Source organism: Onychomys torridus, chromosome 21 (genome assembly GCF_903995425.1).
Source record: "Onychomys torridus chromosome 21, mOncTor1.1, whole genome shotgun sequence".
NCBI classification, from domain to species: domain Eukaryota; kingdom Metazoa; phylum Chordata; class Mammalia; order Rodentia; family Cricetidae; genus Onychomys; species Onychomys torridus.
The window spans coordinates 8,094,413-8,110,184 of NC_050463.1; positions in this window are offsets into that span (position 1 = coordinate 8,094,413).

Sequence of the window (15,772 nt, forward strand, 5' to 3'; positions counted from 1 at the left end):
AACCAGCAAGCTTACTAGATGGCATCTACATTTTTTAAGAATTTAATTTTTAAAAAATTTATGTTTGTGTGCTTGCCATATGTGTGCAGGTGCCCATAGAGGCCAGAAGGGGGCACTGGATCCCTGGAGATGAGTCATGAGCCGCTGACCATGGATACCCATATAGAACTTGGGTACTTTGTAAAAACAGTCCTGCACTCTAAACCACCACAGAGACAGTTCTCCAGCTCCCTACATTTATACTTCAGACCCCCCCCCATCCAGTTTTCTCTCCTTCGCATTTATAAAAGTCTTACTTAATATCTACTGCCAAATTAGCAGCCAGCTGTGTCCTGTTCATCTGCTCTTTTCCCTTCTTTTTTTTCCATATTGGTTTCCTCTCTAGATACTTCTCCCAAGAACACAGGCTGGCCTGGTTATTAAAGTTTCTGGTCTTAGTCTCCTAATGGCTGGAACTGCTTCAGGTTATCTGATTGTATTTCTTTACTTTATCCCTCTACTTCTAAACAAAATTACCTCCTCTCCCTCTCATGTCCCTACTGCCCCCTTGTAGTTACTTTTCCCTGTCTACTGTTTGTCATCAGCAAAGGAATAATCACCACTTTTTAAAATTTTTTTCTATTCATACCTTATGTAACTGATAATATACATGCAAAAAGAAGTCGTAATATTTCTCCATTTCCTAAAATGACTGGCATTTGATGGATGATAAATCTGTGGGTTTTTTGTTTGTTTGTTTTGTTTTGTTTTTTTACTAGATAGTCTTTTATTTTAATGTATTTTCATTGCGGGCCTACCCATGGATAGTGAGTATTTTTGCAAACACTATTTCCAATTTGGTCTGGTAGCCCAAACATTATAGAGCAGAGTTAAAAAAACTTTAACCCTGCTACAACCTGAAAATTGCAACAGTTCCATTTGAAAAAAGCAATGTGATTAAACACAGACAGACAGACGGGCAGGCAGACAGACAGACACACACACACACACACACACACACACACACACCCCAAACCAATGATTTAACCCAAAATAAAAGAAGCTTAAATGCAAAACTATAGTAAACATGAAAAACCAAGGAAACACAATTCTACCAAAAGATACTTAGTAATGACCTGATTACATTGATTTGGAAATCAAGTGAATCAGATGAAATTTTAGCAAATAAAAATAATGATTTTACACACACACACACACACACACACACACACACACACACACACACACACACACAAAGAGGCTACAAATACCTTACAAATTCCAACAGAGCATAAACACAAGTTAAGGACAGACAAAGGGGAAATCCTGTGGCCTTTGGGCTTCACCCGCTGACAACTTATTTATTTATTTTTTATTTTATTATTATTTTTTTCCCCCAGAGCTGAGGACCGAGCCCAGGGCCTTGCGCTTGCTAGGCTCTACCACTGAGCTAAATCCCCAACCCCCACTGACAACTTATAAAGAAGGCTCTCCTCATTGGCACTGATTTAATTCAACAATTTTATAGCTTTTGGCCTGAATACCCTGACCCCACTGAATCCCTAGAATTTCACTGAGATAGAAGGCCCTTGAATTTTGGTTGGATTTCTTTCTCATCCTCTGATATGCATATGTGTTACCAGTGAGTCCAAAGTGGTTGCTACCTCCTGCTCACTTGGTCCGATAATGTAATGTCATTAATATAGTCCACCAATGTGATATTCTGTGGAAGAGACAGACAATCAAGATCCCTTCTAACCAAGGTATGACACAGGGCTGAAGAGTTAATATATCCTGAGGTAAAGCTGTAAAGGTATACTGCTGGCCTTGCCAACTGAAAGCAAATTGCTTCTGATGATCCTTTTGGACCAGTGTGGGGAGGGAGGATTGCTAGATCAATAGCATGTGCCAGGAGATGGGTTAATTTGCTCAAGTAAGAACACCATATCTGGGGTTGGGGATTTAGCTCAGTGGTAGAGCGCTTGCCTAGCAAGCGCAAGTCCTGGGTTCAATTCTCAGCTCAAAACAAAACAAAACAAAACAAAACAAAACACAACAAAACAAAACAAAACAAACCCCCCCCCACCATATCTGGCATGGCAGCTGCAATCAGAATCACTGCTTGATTGGATTGTCATTCTCCACAATCTCTCTGTCTTCTGCGCTGGCCAGATAGGAGAGCTAAAGAGAGATGTGATAGGAAACACCTCAGCATCTTTCAAGTCCTTGATGGTGGCACTAATTTCTGCAGTTCCTCCAGCGATGCAATACTGCCTTTGATTCCACATTTTCCTTGGTGGAGGAAACTCTAAAGGCTCCCATTTAGCATTTCCAAATATAACAGCTCTCACTCCACAGTCAGGGAACCAATGTGAGAATTCGGTCAACTCTTGGTGTATCTATCCCAATTATACATTCTGGGTCTGGGGAAATAACCACAGGATGAGGTTGGGGACTCAATGAATGGGCCTACTGTGAGCTGGACTTCAGCCCAAACTCCATTAATAACCTGGCCTACATATGCCCCCCTTTAACTGGAAGGCCACAGTGTTTTATGTGATCTCCTGGAATAAGCATTACTTCTAAACAGGTATCCAATAGACCCCTGAAAGTCTGATTGTTTCCTTTCCCCAGTGTACAGTTACGCTTGTAAAAAGCTGTAGGTCCCTCTGGGGAAGAACTGAAGAAAGGCTAATATAAAAAATGTTAGGTATTTATCAAGGTCCTTCCTCAGGGGAACCTCGCCATCCCTTCATTAAAGTGGTTTTAGGTCTGTAAACTGGCTCCAGTCTGGAAAGTGATTCACAGGCTGAGATTCCTTTTTGCTGCAATCCAATGTAACCTTTCGTTTGTTTGAGGGTTTTTTCCCCTTATATAGATCAAACAAAAACTCTGTAGGCTTCTTCTTATCTAGTTCTTGTCTGAAAACACCATGATTGGTTAGCTAGTACCAAAGGTCCATATGAGTCCATAAAATTCACTTTGCCTGTGCTGACCATTATGGGGTAGGGCACAGTGGCAATCACTGTGGTTATGACACCTTTGGGGGTCAAATGACCCTTTCACAGGGACCACATATCAGATATTTACATTATGATTCATAACAGTCACAAAATTAAAGTTAAGAAGTAGCATTGAAACTTATGGTTGGGAACTGTATTAAGGGGTCAGAGCATTAGGAAGTTTGAGAAGCACTGGCTTACGACATTATGGACATTGTTTTGTCTATGCTGCCCATCATGATAACTACGATCACCTGCCTTTGGTGGTTCAGTGCTGCCACTTGGCCCCTGCTACCTCGGGGCCCTGTTAAACCCACTGCATCCAATGGAGCAGCAGCATCGAAATCCCTAAAGTCTGGCACGAGGAAAAGGGTGACGACAAAACTTTTCATATGTGCTGTTGCCCCTCTCACCGTTGTGTGTGTGTGTGTGTGTGTGTGTGTGTGTGTGTGTGTGTGTGTAAAACTAGTGAAGGGCATGACTTTGGACCTTCCCATTGTGGAAGATTAGGTTTTACACAGTGTAGCCACTCCAGCATTTCAATTTCCCTGAGCCTTGAAATCCCATCAACAATACTAAGCCAATGGGTATCAGGCATCTCCAGCATCTTTCAGTAGGCCATATTTTGACAAATGCTTCAGCCAACCATTCAAATATACTTTTTGAACTAAGTAAGCTTTCCTATTAAACTCAGAATTTCCACTCAGTAGGTCCATATCAATAAAAGTCTGATTCAGTTTTATGTTACTTCCACCTGGATCCTGAGGGACATCAGTGTTGTCTTTCCTGTCATTTCCTTTGGAGAAAGTCACTACTGGTTTAGCACACAAGGATGAATTAATTTCCTCAGTCAAATGTGAAAAGGGCACTATTTTAAGGGGTGGGGCTGAGGGTACAACTTCCTCAGGTGAGATAAACCCTTGAGGAATCTGAAAGTTCAAAGTTCTCAGCTTCAGTATGGTCCTCCTATACATCCCCATCCCAATTGATAAGATCCCATTCTTTACCAATTAATGTCCTTACTATTGTGGTAACTACTGACACCTTCCAAGGCTGGGACTTGAATTTTCACTGTAATTCAGCTAACCTTATAATGAGGGCTTCTGTTTGATTTTCTGCAACTTGGGCACTGTGGTTGCTGGAGAGAAGATTCTCTTCCAGGCACACTTAGAAGCCTTTAGACTGTTTGTGTGCATGTGGAGCCAGTCAGTTTTACCACTATTTCACCCTTATCCTTTATCAGCTTATCCAGAGATGCAAAGAGCAACCAACCACAATCATCATTTCCCTGATTGCCCCCAAAATTGTCAAAAGCTTCATATACAGAGTCAACAAATCCATTACCACCTACAGTTGGTGTGTCAGGATAATCAAATGCATTTATCTCCTTAAGTTTGTAAAAATAGTTCACACTTGGGTTTTTAGTACAATTCAAGCTCTCAGGAGAGGTTTTAGTAACTGAAGAGGTTTTGGTAATGTGGGTGTTGGCAAACTGAAAAGCCTGTTTCAGATACTTAAAAGATTTGTCCTTATACTTCTATTGTCCTAGAACTACTTCTGGTATCAAAGTCTGTATTGGTGAGGGTTACTCTAGACTCTAGTGTGTAAGGGGGATTTATTAGAATGACTTACAGGCTGCAGCCCAGCTAATCCAACAGTAACTGTGTTCTGGCTGTGAACAGAAATTCCAAGAATCCCATAGTCGTTCAGTCCACAGGGCTGGATGTCTCAGCTGGTCTTCAGTTTGTGATGGAATTGTGAAGAAGTAGGTTCCAATGCCACTGAAGGAATAGATTTGCTAGCAAGGCAAGAACCAGCAGGCAAAGAGCAAAAGCTTCCTTCTTCAATGTCCTTATATAGACTTCCAGCAGAGGGCAGGCTTAGATTAGAGGTGTGTCTTCCTACCTCAAAGATCTGGAGTAGAAGTGGATCTTCCTACTTCAAATTAAGCAAAAAATCCCTCAGAGGTGTGCCCTCCATTTTTAGATTTTAGTTAATTCCAGATGCAGTCAAGTTGACAGCCAAGAATGGCCACCACAGGTGGTATTTGTTGCCCAGTTCACTTGGCCACATAGGCCTGTGTTCATAAGAGACCTAACGAAGAGGTTGACTCAGTTAGGTCTTGGGGCTGAAGTCCCAGTGTGACATGATGTTATGAGGTAGGAAATAGATGAGTCATTTGAACAAACTGTTCCTCAAATGCTAAAGCAAGTACAGAAGGGTATGGTGATATTTTATTTGTACTGAAACGTGATTTTATTTGTATGTTAATAAAGTTGCCTTGGGATCAGAGCAAGCTATAGCAGAAGCTAGGCGGTGGTGGTGCACACCTTTAATCCCAGCACTTGGGAGGCAGAGCTAGGCAGGATCTCTGTGTGTTCAAGGATACGGCCAGCATGGCGACACACGCCTTTAATCTCAATACCAACCATAGAAGACCTGGAGGTCTGTACAGACAGGCAGTGATGAGGAGGTCATGTGGTTGGGTTTACAACCACTGAGAAGGCAGAACAGAAAGTCTATAAAAAAGACAGGACACAGGAAGTAGGCCTCTTGCAAAGAGAAAAAACAGCAGCAGTAGTGAAGGGTAAGGTTTTCAGCTCTCAGCTATTGCTCTGACCTCTTGGCTATTAACTCGGTATTTGGCTCTGTGTTTCTTATTTAACAAGATGGTTACATCTACAGGAGGGGCATCGGGAGGACAGCAAAGCAGACGATGAGGAGTCTCCTGGTTATTCAAAAATCAAACATGGAGGGCTGGAGAGATGGCTCAGAGGTTAAGAGCACTGACTGCTCTTCCAGAGGTCCTTAGTTCAATTCCCAGCAACCACATGGTGGCTCATGACCATCTATAATGAGATCTGGCGCCCTCTTCTGTATACATAATAAATAAATAAATCTTAATAAAAAAATCAAACATGGAAAGACTTGTGTTGAGATGGAGATCCTAGGGGAAAATATTAGTAATAAGAAAATTGAGGTGCTATTCACTTCTGAAGTATTTAAAGCCTAAGCAATAGTTCACAGAATGACAAACAAGGGAATGAGTGACTTAAGACAGGTATGGTGGTTTGAATAGGAATGGCCCCTACAGACTCACATGTTTGAATGCTTAGCTCATAGGGAGTGTCACTATTAGGAGGTGTGGCCTTGTTGGAGGGAGTGTGTCACTGTGGGAGTGGGCTTTGAGGTCTCAGATGCTGATGCTAGGCCTAGTATGGCTTGGTCTTTTCCTGCTGCCCAAGATCAAGATATAGACCCCTCAGGGGCTGTAGAGATGTCTCAGGGGTTAAGAGCACCACCAAAGGACCCAGGTTCAATTCCCCAGCACCCACATGTCAGCCCATGACTGTCTGTAGCTCCATTTCCAGGGGTCCCAATATCTACATCAAAACACAAATATACATAAAATCTTAGTTTCTTCTCCAGCACCATGTATGTCTGCATACTGCCATATGCTGTCATGATGATAATAAACAGACTAAACATCTAAAATTGTAAGCCAACACCAATTAATTGTTTTCCTTTTTGAGAGTTGCTTTGTCTCTTCACAGCAATAAAACTCTAGCTAAGATAACGGTGAAAGTCTTTATTTGGGAAAAGTCTAAAAAGGGAGTCTTATAACAATCAGAACTCTTCTATCTGCTAACAGTGGGGTGGTTGTAGGGCTGAAAAGTAATAATGAGGAAGGAGTTTTCAGGTCTGCAGTTGCCCATTGGAAGACGTAGCCAATGAGTGGTCAGTTAAAGAATGTTAAGTGATGGATCTAATCTTGTTTGGCCGTTACTTGAAGTCCATGAAGCAAGGACAGAAATAATCTAGAGAAATAAATTACTTTAGTACTAGAAATCAGATTACTGTAGTTACAGAATTGTTCCAGTTCAACCAAAAATTGAGTTTCTTTCCAAAATGGCATGGCCCTGGCTAACATCTTGGGCCCATTATGTGCTAAGAGACACAAGACATTGGTGACAGGGTCATGTCCAGGCACCTAAAGATGATAAGCTAAATGGATCAAGAAAAAAATGACTGTTGTTTATAGAGTAGTGGATTAGGAAATGTCTCTTTCCATGCTGCTCTACTCAGTAATGCTTTCTTAAGTTTCTATTTGTAATTATGTGTATGTATTTGTGTGCCTGTGTGGATATGCACATTTGTTCAGTCCCATAGATGGCAGATTCCCTGGGACTGCAATTGTGAGTTGCAGGATGTGGGTGCTGGGAACTCATATTTTTTTCCAAGAGCAATGATTCTAACTAAGAGCATCTCTCTATCCCCTAAGCATAACTTCCTTGAGTACACATTTAATCAAATGATGGGTTCTTTAAAGGCAAGCATTTATTTATAGTATTCCCTTAGGCATCCAATACCAACTGATACTTGGAATGGATAATGGTGAGCCAAGGTACCTTCTGTAGTGAGTTTTTTTTTCTTTAACATAATAGTAACACTTTTGTGTCTTATAGATTTTTTATTTTGTTTTGTTTTGTTTTTCCAGACAAGGTTTCTCTGTGTAACAGCTCTGGCTGTCCTGGAACTGTCTTTGTAGACCAGGATGGCCTTGAACTCACAGAGATCCTCCTGTCTCTGCTTCCCAAGTGCTGGGATTAAAGGCATGTGCCACTACTGCCAGGACTGTATCTTACAGATTTTTAAACCATCTTGCAGAAAAGTAAAATGAGCACCTAAAAGTTTACAATAAGGGACTGGAGAGATGGCTCAGCCTGCTCTTCCAGAAGATCTGGGTTCAGTTCCCAGCACCCACACGAGCAACTCAGGACTCTCTGTAATCCAGTTCCAGGAGACCAGACACCCTCTCACAGACATACATACAGGCAAAACACTAATGCACATGAAATCAAAATAATTTTTAAAAGATATAGAAAATGCAGTGAATTACTGATTTCCAAACTCATGTGTGTTCACCTGTTGCTATATTGATAACAGTAAAGAATTAGTTCTATTTCTTGGGAAACTAAAGTATAACAACTGTTGTGGGTTTTTTTTAGGAAGACTTATGAAATTTTTTATTATTATTATATTTGTGTTTTAATTTTACACATCAGCCATGTGTTCCCCTGTCCTCCCACCTCCCGCCCCTTGCCCCACATTTCCCCCATCCCCTCCCCTCTATTCCCATCTCCTCCAGGGCCAAGACTCCCCTGGGATTCATTTAAACCTGGTAGGTTTAGTACAGGCAGGTCCAGTCCCCTCCTTCCAGGCTGAGCAAAGTGTCCCTGTGTAAGCCCAAGGTTCCAAACAACCAGCTCATTCACTAAGGACAGGTCCCGGTCCCACAGCCTGGATGCCTCCCAAACAGTTCAAGGTATTCAATTGTCTCACTTATCCAGAGGGCCTGATCCAGCTGGGGGCTCCACAGTCTTTGGTTCATAATTCATGTGCTTCCATTCGTTTGGCTATTTGTCCCTGTGTTTTTTCCAATGTTGGTCTCAACAATTCACGTTCTTACAGTCCCTCCTCTTTCTTGACAATTGGACACCTGGGGCCTGGCTAAGGATCTCTGCATCCACTTCCATCAGTTATTAGATGAGAGTTCCAGCACGACTGTTAGGGTGTTTGGCCATCTGATCACCAGATTAGGTAGGATCAGGTGTTTTCTCGACCATTGCCAGCAGTCTACAGAGGATATATCATTGTGAATTTCTGGGGACCTCTCCAGCACTCTGCCTATTCCTATTCTCATGTGGTCTTAATTTATCATGGTCTGTTATTCCTTGTTCTCCTTTTCTGTTCTTGATCCAGCTGGGATCTCCTGCTCCCCTTAGCTTTCTTTCCCACAAACCTTGCCCTTTATTACTCCCACTGTCGTCCAGGTTGTTTATGTAGATCTCATCCATTTCTCTGTCATTGGGTGATCCCTGTGTCTTTCCTAGGGTCCCGTTTTCTAGGTAGCCTCCCTGGAGTTGTATAGCAGTCTAGTCATCTTTGTTTTATATGTAGTATCCTCCTGTGAGTGAGTACATACCATGTTTGTCCTTCTGAGTCTGGGTTACCTCACTCAGATGATTTTTTCTAGATCCATCCATTTGCCTGCAAACCTCATGATGTCATTGTTTTTCTCTGCTGAGTAGTACTCCATTGTGTATATGTACCATATTTTCTTTATCCATTCTTCAGTTGAAGAGCATCTAGGTTGTTTCCAGGTTCTGGCTATTACAAACAATGCTGATATGAACATAGCTGAGCAAATGCCCTGTGGCATGATTGAGCATTCCTTGGGTATATGCCCAAGAGTGCTACAGCTGGGTCTTGGGGAAGATGGATTCCCAGTTTTCTAAGGAAGTGCCATATTGATTTCCAAAGTGGCTGTACAAGCTTGCATTCCCACCAGCAGTGGAGGAGAGTTCCCCTTGTTCCACATCCTCTCAGCATAAGTTTTCTTCTGTGTTTTTGATCTTAGCCATTCGGACAGATATAAGGTGGTATCTCAGAGTCGTTTTGATTTGCATTTCCCGGATAACTAGGGATGCTGAGCAATTCCTTAAATGTCTTTCAGCCATTTGAACTTCCTCTGTTGAGAATTCTCTGTTTAGTTCTATAGCCCATTTCTTAATTGGACTGTTGGGCATTTTAATGTCTAATTTCTTGTGTTTTTTATATATTCTGGATATTAGCTCTCTGTCAGATGTGGGGTTGGTGAAGACCTTTTCCCATTCTGTAGGCTGTCGCTTTATCTTGTTGACCGTGTCCTTTGCTCTACAAAAGCTTCTCAGTTTCAACAGGTCCCATTGATTGATTGTTTCTCTCAGTGTCTGTGCTACTGGTGTTATATTTAGAAAGTGATCTCTGGTGCCAATGCATTCAAGAGTACTTCCTACTTTTTCTTCTATCAGGTTCAGAGTAACTGGGTTTATGTTGAGGTCTTTGATCCACTTGGACTTAAGTTTTGTGCACAGTGACAGATATGGATCTATTTGCAGCCTTCTACACATTGACATCCAGTTATGCCAGCACCATCTGGTGAAGATGCTTTCTTTTTTCCATTGTACACTTTTGGTTTCTTTGTCAAAAATTGTATGTTCATAGGTGTGTGGGTTAATGTCAGGGTCTTCAATTCGATTCCATTGGTCCACATGTTGGTTTTTATGCCAGTACCAAGCTGTTTTTATTACGGTAGCTTTATAGTAGATCTTGAGGTCAGGAATTGTGATGCCTCCAGAGGTTGTTTTATTGTACAGGATTCTTTTGGCTATCCTGGGTTTTTTGTTTTTCCATATGAAGTTGAGTATTATTCTTTCCAGATCTGTGAAGAATTGTGTTGGTAATTTGATGGGGATTGTGTTGAATCTGTAGATTGCTTTTGGTAAGATCGCCATTTTTACTATGTTAATCCTGCCTTTCCATGAGCATGGGAGATCTTTCCATTTTCTGACATCTTCAGAAACAAAAAGGGGAACATAACAACAGACCATGAGGAAATCCAGAGAATCATCAGGTCATATTTCAAAAACCTCTACTCCACAAAACTGGAAAATCTAAAAGAAATGGATAATTTTCTGGATAGGTACCACATATCTAAGTTAAATCAAGACCAGATAAACCATAAATAGTCCAATAACCCCTAAGGAAATAGAATCAGTCATTAAAAGTCTCCCAACCAAAAAAAGCCCAGGACCAGATGGTTTCACTGCAGAATTCTACCAGATCTTCAAAGAAGACTTAATATCAATACTCTTTAAATTGTTCCACACAATAGAAGCAGAAGGAATATTACCAAACTCCTTCTATGAGGCTACAATTACCCTGATTCCTAAACCAAACAAAGATGCAACAAAGAAAGAAAATTACAGACCGATCTCCCTCATGAACATTGATGCAAAAATACTCAATAAAACACTGGCAAACAGATTCCAAGAACACATCAAAACAATTATCCACCATGATCAAGTAGGCTTCATCCCAGGGATGCAAGGGTGGTTCAACATATGAAAGTCCGTCAATGTAATACACCATATAAACAAACTCAAAGAAAAAAACCACATGATCATCTCACTAGATGCAGAAAAGGCATTTGACAAAATCCAACACCCCTTCATGATAAAGGTCTTGGAGCAATCAGGAATACAGGGAACATACCTAAACATAATAAAGGCAATTTACAGCAAGCCAACAGCCAACATCAAATCAAATGGAGAGAAACTCAAAGCCATACCACTAAAATCAGGAACAAGGCAAGGCTGTCCCTTCTCCCCATACTTATTCAATATAGTACTTGAAGTTCTAGCCAGAGCTATAAGACAACCTAAGGAGATTAAGGGGATACAAACTGGAAAGGAAGAAGTCAAGCTTTCCCTATTTGCAGATGACATGATAGTATACATGAGTGACCCCAAAAATTCAACCAAGGAACTGATACAGCTAATAAAAACCTTCAGCAACATAGCAGGATACAAGATCAACTCAAAAAGATCAGTAGCCCTCCTATATACAATAGACAAACAGGTTGAGAAGCAAATCAGAGATACATCACCCTTTACAATAGCCACAAATGATATAAAATACCGTGGGGTTACTCTAACTAAACATGTGAAGCATATGACAAGAACTTTAAGTCCCTGAAAAAAGAAATTTAAGAAGATGTCAGAAAATGGAAAGTATAACAACTTTTTAAGAAGTTTAAAATAAAAAGGCTTTCTTTTGGGGGGCCACCAACCAGCTCCCAAATCATGACATAGAGACTGCTATTAGTTTTGAATGCTCAGCCTAGTTTAGGCTTATTTCTGGATAGCTTTTTGAATTTAAATTAACCTGTTTCTCTTTATCCACCTTTTGCCTCAGGACTTCTTACCTTTCATTCTTTCTGTATTTACTAATTTCCTGCCGTCTCCATGTTTGGCTGGCGGCTACCTGACTTGTCCCGGGAGTGTCCCTCTCTTTCTCTCCATTCTCTTCTTTCTTCTTCTTCTTCTCTCCTTCCTCTCTCCAGCCTAGATTTCTCCTCCTATTTCTTCCATCTCTCTTCCAGCCCTACCTATCCCTTTTCTGCCTAGCTATTGGCTGCTCAGCTCTTTATTAGACCAATCAGGTGCCTTAGCAGGCAAGGCGCAACAAATGCATCACATCTTTACTAATTAAATACATGGAGCAGAAAATATTGTAACACATTTTACATGGTTAAATAAATAGTCCACAACAGGGATCTGGAAAGCAGGGGTGGGGGTGAGTATGGGAGTTGAGGTGGAGGTAGGAGGGGTGTGTGGGTAACTGTGGGAGCACTGTCCAGAAGTCATAAAATTGTTGAACGAAAATCACAGGGCTTCTTTATAAGTTGTCAGCTAGCGAGGCCCAAAGGCCTCAGAATATGTGGTTATTGTCAATGGTGATGTTTGCATTCCCAAAATTCTATGATCAAAACCCTGTTGTTGGGCGGTAGTGGCGCACGCCTTTAATCCCAGCACTCAGGAGGCAGAGGCAGGCGGATCTCTGTGGGTTCGAGGCCAGCCTGGGCTACAAAGTGAGTTCTGGGACAGCCAGAGCTACATAGTAAGACCCTGTGAAAAAACAAACAGTGAGCACGTAACTGTCTGGAGCCTCCCGTGGCTATTTCCTGCAAACTAAAATCTCTTTCCCTGGGCAGGGGAAGGAGACTCATAAGACTCATTCTCATGAAAGTTAACAAGACCAGGAAAGTCAGAAAGTTACAGAGTGCACAAGAAGCCATTGTTAGAAAAAGAAGATTTTGGTTCAGGGAAGCCGGTAGGTTGTGCAAGGAACAACAGGATGCAGCTCTCCCGAGCCCTCATCTCTGCTGGGGTGGGCTTTGCAGTGATGCAGATGAATTTGCATCCCCTGTGCTCCTGGAAATCACCACAGGAAGCTCATGGGTTCACTGACGTAGACTTGGCTGGGGTTGGTTTGGTTTCCTCTCTATGCCCTATCTGGTTTGAATGGAAGTGTGTAATGTCTCCCCAGGAAGCAACCACTCAATTATTGACATTAACACCTGTCTCCTATCATGGAGGACATTATGACCCCCACACACACAATTATTGACATTAGCACCTGTTTCCTATCACGGAGGACCTCAGAACCCCTAAGTGGGGTCACCAACCTCTCCTCATTCTGCTGTGTTAACCACCACCTCCACCCACCTCTAAAGCTGCTAGAGCAGTGGTCTCAACTTTCCTAATGCTGTGACCCTTTAATACAGTTCCTCATGCTGTGGTGACCCCCAACCATAAAACTATTTTTGTTGCTATTTCATAACTGTAATTTTGCTACTGTTATGAATCATAATGTAAATATCTGATATGTGACCCTGTGAAAAGGTCATTTGACCCCTAAAAGGGGTCAGGACTCACAAGCTGAACTGCTGCACTAAAGCCTCTTTTAGTTACTAAACCTCCACAAACCTAGTGTGGATCAATAGCTTGAACAGTGTTCGCTGGACACGTGTGAGTTCTGCTGGCATCTGAAATGAGGATTGCCTTGGCAGACTGGAACTCAAGCCTCTGGAGTCAGAATTACATACAAGTAGTGTCATGTTTCCATGGAATTGTGAGATAACAACTTGTCGGCAAAAGTGGAATCCTAGTGTAGGGTTGTGAAAACAGAGCAGACATTGGGTGACAGAAAAACAATGTGTGTGAAATGTTCACTTTTGGTCTCCTATGTTTAATACGTGTGGTGGTTTGAAAAGAATGCCCCCCCCCATAGGCTCATGTAGTTGAATGCTTGGTCACTAGAAAGTGGCACCATTTTTGAAAGGATTCAAAGAATTAAGAGGCAGGGCCTTGTTTGAGGAAGCATGTCACTAAGGGTGGGCTTTGAGGTTTCAAAACTCCATGCCAAGCCCAGAGTCTCTCTCTCTGCCTACAGATCAGAATATCCAAACTCTCACCATGTCTGCCTGCATGCTGCATGCTCCCTGCCATGCCGATAATGGAGTAACCTCTGAAACTCTAAGCAAGCCTGTAATGAAGTGCGTTCTTTATAAGAATGCCTTGGCCATAGGGCCTCTTCACAGCAATACAACAGTGACTGAGACACTTAAGACGAAACCTCCCTCTGGAGTCATCCACTTGTCTCATTATTGGACCCTGATATCTTGTGATATCTGCTTATGCTACAGAATATGATTTTAACCATGTAAAGGTGCCACTTTTGTTTATGCTACATTTATTTAATTATGTAAAGATGTGCTGCATTTGTTTCAGCTTGCTTGCCTAAGGCACCTGATTTGTTTAATAAAGAGCTGAATGGCCAATAGCTAGGTAGGAGGAAGGATAAGTGCGGCTGGCAGACAGAGAGAATAAAGAGGAGGAGAAATCTAGGTTTGGGAGAAGCAAGAACAAGAGGAAGAGGGAGAGAAGAAGGGAGACGCTGGGGCCAGAAGCCAGGAAGACATCAGACAGACAGACAGACAGACAAAAGCAGTGAAAGTAAGAGATACAGAAGTAAGAAAGTTAATAAGGTAGATAAAGAGAAGAAGGTTAAATTTCAGCTAAAAGAGCTAGCCAGAAATGTGCCTAAGCTAGGGCAAGCATTCAAAACTAGTAATAAGTCTCTGTGTCATGATTTGGGAGCTGATTGGTGGCCCCAGAGAAAAAGCCTGGTACACGGCCACTCATCACTTTCCACCTTCTCCAGTATCCTCAAGCCAAAGTTCGTCCTCCACATTGTGCTTCCTTCCAGCAGTGAGCAAAGCTTTGGCAATCAGGAGTCTACCTCCACGTCCCATTGTTAAAACAACCCATTGGGCCTTTCATCCCAGCATTCAGGAAGCAGAGACAGGTGGATCTCTGTGAGATGGAGGCCTTCATGTACCATACAACACGAACTTAATAAACTTGTAAACATGACCTGATCTATAATTAGAATATATATATCTCTTGCTTATTAATAAAAAAAGGTTTTCAGAACAATTTTAAAATAGTTCAACCTTAAAAGGACACTATATCTCTAGAGAAATGGAATTAAGTCAGCTTTAAAGCAATGGCAAAAGCAGAATGACCAGAGAGCTGCCTAGGTCCTTAAGGCTGGAGCTCAGGGGTGATGGTGGGTGAGTGGGTGGAGGGTCAGTGAGTGGGTGAGTGGGTGGGTGAATGGGTGGAGGGTCAGTGGGTGGGTGAGTGAGTGTGTGGAGGGTCAGTGGGTGGGTGAGTGGGTGGAGGGTCAGTGGGTGGGTGAGTGTGTGGAGGGTCAGTGGGTGGGTGAGTGGGTGGAGGGTCAGTGAGTGGGTGAGTGAGTGGGTGGAAGGTCAGTGGGTGGGTGGAGGGTGAGTGGGTGGAGGGTGAGTGGGTGGGTGAGTGTGTGGAGGGTCATTGGGTGGGTGAGTGAGTGGAAGGTCAGTGGGTGGGTGAGTGGGTGGATGAGTGGGTGGAGGGTCAGTGGGTGGGTGAGTGGGTGAGTGAATGGGTGGGTGATTAGGTGGAGGGTCAGTGGGTGGGTGAGTGGGTGGGTGAATGGGTGGAGGGTCAGTGGGTGGGTGAGTGGGTGGGTGATTGGGTGGAGGGTGTCAGTGGGTGGGTGAGTGGGTGGAAGGTCAGTGAGTGGGTAAATGGGTGGAGGGTCAGGGGTGGGTGAGTGGGTGGAGGGTCAGAGTGTGGATGGACAGGCTTCAGCAGTTCCAGTCAGGCATGAGGAGCCTAGAAATTTCCTGAAGCACTGTTTCCCTAGCCACCATGAGTTTGGAAACACTAGGTCTGATATCAACAAAGTAAACATCAAAAGCAACAGCACAAATGAACTAGGTGGTGGCAAGAGCAATGGACAAGTGAGCAGAAGGCAAGATGCTCTTCCTCCTGCCACACGCTTTTTATCTGGATCAG